We start from the raw sequence: 6000 nt of genomic DNA on the forward strand, positions 1-6000 counted from the left end.
AAGCATTCAATCTATAGCAACATGCATATGTTTATTTTTCTTTTATCCAGCCACGAACCAACTACCAACCAGGAGTTACACAGGCAAACAGGCGACCTTGTATCCAATATCTCGAACTAGTGCCCTGGGTTACACGGCAAACACGCAACTGTGTATCCAATATGTGTATACGTATATTCTTTCCTTTTACCCAACTATACTGACTACAGACCAGGCGTTACACAGGCAAGGAGGCAGATACTAAAGATCTGGGCACTCACGGAGCTCATAGTCAAGGTCAGAGACTGGCAGGAAACAAGAAGAAAAACACACAGTGAGACCACTGGACACCACCATAAACAGCATGAAGTGAATAAGCAGGATGAGGGGTTAGTAAGTGGGAGGAGAAGGTATTCTCTGCAGGGGTTCCCGGTGATGTGGGGTGTGTAACGTGTGAACCCAGCCTCACCTCACTAGCCATAGATACAGGTGTAGACATCAAGGAGGTTCAAAGCTAAGTTTCATCTCTTGTACCATGAACATTTGAGCCAACAACGCAGATCCCAGCAGACACTGAAAAAGAAACACCATCGGTCCTCTGAACTAGTCAGCTCTGTTTTCACATCACCCCCCCCAATCAATAAATATTTATTCCATCACCTGATGGGTATCAGTGAATCCAAAAACACCAGCTGATATCACCCCTGTGTTAAAACCATTCCATCATGACTTGCAGAGAAAAATCGTAACTCAAGGAAAACATTGCAAGGGAGATCCAAGTAAGCCAATCTCTCTAAAGGGCTCAAGACACCAGGGCATTCCCAGTGTTCTGTGGCTGCAGGGATGTGACAAAATGGAGCACCGTGCATTGACCAGTGCTGGGCACACGGTCAGAAATCAATCTGTACCCACAGTCCCAGCTCTAAAAATGACAGTTATACTCTGCATTTCCATCCTAGCAGACTAGAGCTGAGCCTGCAAATCGTGGGGGTTTGGGGAAGGACTCTGTGAATGAGTCAGGGAAGGGGTTGTGGGGTTCTGCCCATCGTGTGCTGGGAATGACATGAGAGCACCGTGCCTACCAGCTTATTAGCAAACCCACCTACGAGCTGTCCACTGTGCATTTCCAACTGGACACCTGTTCTGATGCGTGAACAGATGCATGGTCCTCTCCATGAAAGGTGAAGAAATGATGGACCCGAGATTTATCACACAGCATTAGTTATGTAATTTCTTGGGGCAGGGGAAGAAAAAGGAAGAATGATGTACACAGTCTCCCTGGGTTTCGTTTCTTTTTTTTTTTTCTTTCAAGTTTTATGATTTTTACTTTAAAAGTCATTTCGAAGACATCCCCTTAGGTAAAATAGGATATTCTTTATTTTATTACAAGCAAAAGAACCAACTTTAATTCACTTCTCTAGAGATTCTCCAACTTCTATAAAGATGATAATGTGCACAATAAAATTTAACTGACTTCTGGAAAATCTACTATAAGGAATTTCATTTGAAATTGTCTTGAACTTTTTAAAGGCTTTTTCTTTCTTTTTCCTTTTTTTTTTTTTTTTTTTTTTGGTTTTAATCAGATGGTCCTTCTTCTTCAAAAGCCTTTAATTTAGACTTGGGGCTTCAGATGCTATGACAAATATTCCAGAAAGCCCTTTAATTTGGCACCTTGGGTTTCAATCATGAACACAAACATGTGATACGAAACGGAAGATTTTATTTTGACTTTGTTGACACAGAATTATAAAATGACAAGGATATGACTGTAAATTTTAACATGGCCAGTAACACAATAACCATACTCGCTGTCAAACCACGGGGACATTTCGGGTAGAAACTTGGAGTTTCCAAATTTGTATTAAAATTCTTCAGGGGGCGCCTGGGTGGCACAGCGGTTAAGCGTCTGCCTTCAGCTCAGGGCGTGATCCCGGCGTTCTGGGATCGAGCCCCACATCAGGCTCCTCCGCTATGAGCCTGCTTCTTCCTCTCCCACTCCCCCTGCTTGTGTTCCCTCTCTCGCTGGCTGTCTCTGTCTCTGTCGAATAAATAAATAAAAATCTTTAAAAAAAATCTTCACAAGTTCTTTATGGAATCATTGCAACGGGACAGCAAAAGTCTACAAATGCCACTTTCCAGGGTGTGGCCTAAGAATATATTTTTTTGGTAAATGTGCTACAGCATAAAGAATTCAGTTAAGCAGGCGTGAAGAGTAACTTTGGAAAAAATAGGTCAGAATGACAACCACTGGGCACGTAATTCATTCCAGTGCCCAAAATCTATGCCCTTCATATTTTTAAAATAAATTATTCGATTTTTTTGTACTTTTTTTAAAAACAAGACTTTATTTTTTTAAAGATTTTATTTATTTACTTGTCAGGGAGGGAGCATAAACAGGGGGAGCCGCAGAGGGAGAAGCAGGCTCCCCGCTGAGCAAGGAGCCTGATGTGGTACTCGATCCCAGGACCCTGGAATCATGACCTGAGCTGAAGGCAGACACTTCACCGACTGAGCCACTCAGGCGTCCCTAGAAGACTTTATCTTTTTAGAGCAGTTTTAGTTCCGTGGCAACATTGAGAAGAAGGTAAAAGGTTTCCCACACCCACCCTGTCCCCACACATGCATGGCCTTGCCCATTAATCCACATCCCCCACCAACGTGGGATATTTGTTAAAACCGATGAACGTATAGGGACATGTCATCATCACATAAAGTATACATTGGGATTCATTGTTGGCATTGGATCTTCTGACTTTGGAAGCATATGCACCATATCTTATCACGGAATATCTGTTTCACTGCCCTGAAACCCCCTGTGCTCTGCGCATTCATCCCTCTCTCCACCCCAACCCCACAGTGCATACACTGGTACTGTTTCTCTAGGGAAGCCTGAGTAACACAACGGTTCTTTTCTTCTAATGATGGAGAACCACTGTTAGATACATCGCTAAATTCAGTTTGACTATGATCACAGATTTCAGGGATGGGGTGTAAGAACGGAAAAAGGAAGAGAGAGGTTTTCCCCTGCTTGGGATCAGGAAGAGGAACAAATGTGGCTGATCAGCTATGCAGATGCCTGGAACCCATCACCCCATGGACAACATTGTCTCATTAGCATGGTGGACCCAGCAGGAGCTGACAGCTGGAGACATTCTTGCCGGAAGTGGAGTGTACAGTACCACATGGCATCATCTACGTGTGGGTTGACCAGTTGTAGAACACAGTTCTGTGGCATCTTCCAATGCACTGAAGCTCAAAAGGCCAAGAAGGGGCCAGCTAGAGGGTGATAGGGTGGGCAACTGTGTCTCACTGGGTCAGTGCTTAGCTTGATCTCATACCACGCATTTGGGTCACCAAGTCTATGGCCTTGAGATGCATTCTACACTCTGTCACCTGGGAAGCTAGAGCCGCTCCCCGTGACAAACCCCCTGCAGAGAGGCAAGCCAAATCCACCCTTTTGTCAAAATCGGTGACCCCTTCTAGGGGGCACAGAGAAAGAAGAGCTCAATCAGATGAGTCTGGCCCCTCTTTTCAGGGCACAAACTCAGTAGGCAGAATAATGTCAGACTGCCTTCAACAAGCTCAATTATATGGCTTACAAACACCAAAAAACTAACATATTCCTCTAATGTGTTGTAAGGTGTTTGACTCTCTCCATAAATGCCACCTGTGTCCCTCCCCGCCTCCTCCCTCCTCCCGTCTCCCCTTCTTCATCCCTACATGTATGCAATGTGCACTAGAAGCATTCTTCCTCTAAAGCTTTCTGTTGAAAATGGAACTCAAGAGATGAGCAATAAAGGCTCTCTGTCCTTGAGGACCTCACCATCTTTGCAAGACCCTGATAGGAAAAGCAGAACCACAATGGGGCTCCATGACAGCTGGTCTTCAGGCAGCCGTGGACACAAGAAAGGAGGAACTTCTTGACCCACATACGCACGTTCCTACGGAGAAGCTACTACCGCGATGTCTAACATGAACGAACCCAACTCGGAGTATGAATACTAAATACATCTCACAATTAGAGCTGGCATGGAGAGATGTTCCTTTCGTGGCCCAGGTGGATTTGCTGAACTCCTTTGAAATGCGGCAACATATGGCAACCAGCAAGAGCAACCTCTCAAATAGAATTTCTGAACGTTTGATCAAAGGAGAGTGAATTAAGAAGCAAAAAAAGGATCCAGCAACTTGATTTGTAAGACATCTGCTCAATGTCGGCAGGCTCACGTCTGGCTGCTGGCGGCTCTGTAGCAAGAATGAGAAGACGGGAAATCTCAGGAATCCTGCTTCCAGAAGACACCCAGTGCCTCGGTGTCCTAATCTTTGTGGTTTTCCCAATCATACCCATCTTCTACCCGAGGTTACTATGGTGCTGCTTTTCAGGAACCAGAGCCTGGATGTCCTGAGGCCGATTTAGGGGAATTTTTTTTTTGTTTTATTTGGCGTTTTGGTAGCAAAGCTCCCTCGGGGGAAGAGGAGAGGGAGAGAGAATTTCAAGCAGGCTGGAAACACAGCATTTAGCAGGACATCCCTTTGCCCTTGTCTCAAGATCCTGAGAACATTGTCACACACACAAAGATGTGTGAATGTTTTGGATTGTTGTTTAAAAAATCTGTATTCGGGGGCGCCTGGGTGGCGCAGTCATTAGGCATCTGCCTTCAGCTCAGGGCGTGATCCCTGTGTTCTGGGATGGAGCCCCACATCAGGCTTCTCTGCTAGGAGCCTGCTTCTTCCTCTCCCACTCCCCCTGCTTGTGTTCCCTCTCTCACTGGCTGTCTCTGTCAAATAAATAAATAAAATCTTTTTAAAAAAATAAAAATAAAAAATAAAAATCTGTATTCGTGTTTAAAACGGAGCCGGTTCCATCCTTCCTATTTGCCTGTTTATTCTCAGAATAGAATTAGCACACTGTCATTCACACTCTGGTCTCAACCAGTATTTCTAGAAGCATAAAGGAAAGAAACATCAGCATCGTACCTACTGCTTCCTGTGATATAGAACCATATAGACCCTTCTGAGAATCTGTGCTGTCCCAATACTTGCATGAACATAGGTTGATTATATTCAGGAATAAGCAAGCTTGCATTTGCTGATAGAATTTATAGGATTTATGAAGATAATCTATCCAAGACGTGTTTAAGAAACCCATTTGGGCAACTGGAAATACATCGTAAGAATAAAGTGGATTAAATCATGCAACAGGAAAAGCTGAGAATGAAAACTTCGGTACGAGGTGTCAAAGCAAACTAAATGAATTGTTCCAGCTTTAAGAAAAAGGTGGTTATGGTGTAATGATTTTATATTCAACACGAGGATTTTTTTTTTTCCTCCACTTCACTTAAGTGATTTTCTCTTTTGCCAAACCCAGCCCATGGGATAGCTAAGAAAAGCTAAATGCCATAGAGCATGTAAACACGATGAAAAATGAGGCAATAAACCTTAGAGAAAATAAATTTTAAGGCGGTAATTCATAATCCCAATTAACAAACATACGGAAAGGAGACTCGGTGTCCACGGCTAGTTGCAGCAGAACGGAGAGGAAAATTTTCCATGTGAGCACAAGATCCGTGTCCAAAGCACTGGCCGCAAAGAAACGATAAATTAGGAACGCAGCAGCCTGGTTGATAAAAGATGAGTCATCTTTATGTCATAACAGAATTTATGGAACATGTTCACACACCTTTGTTTCTTTGATCCAAAGTCGTTCTGAAGGAAGGAGGCCACGGGCATTATCTCTCTTCTGCAGAAGACTAATGGGGGCTCATAAATACTGAAACTTGTCAAATTCACACACACACAGAGATAGAACCACAGACATGCCCTAGAATCATTTTACGCCATCTCCATACCCAGTTGTACTTTTACAGTCTTTCCACTGGGTGATGTGTTCGAGTTCATGAGGGGTAGTCTTTCTGTTCACGGTTTTCTTACAACTGTGTTTTTAAAGATGCTGCTTCTTTGTTTTAGTGAAGTGTAATTCACGTGCAATTTTATATTAGTTTCGGGAGTATGACGTATGGATTG

This window comes from Ursus americanus, chromosome X, assembly GCF_024610735.1.
Source record: "Ursus americanus isolate L20-20 chromosome X, mUrsAme1.1.p, whole genome shotgun sequence".
Lineage (NCBI taxonomy): Eukaryota > Metazoa > Chordata > Mammalia > Carnivora > Ursidae > Ursus > Ursus americanus.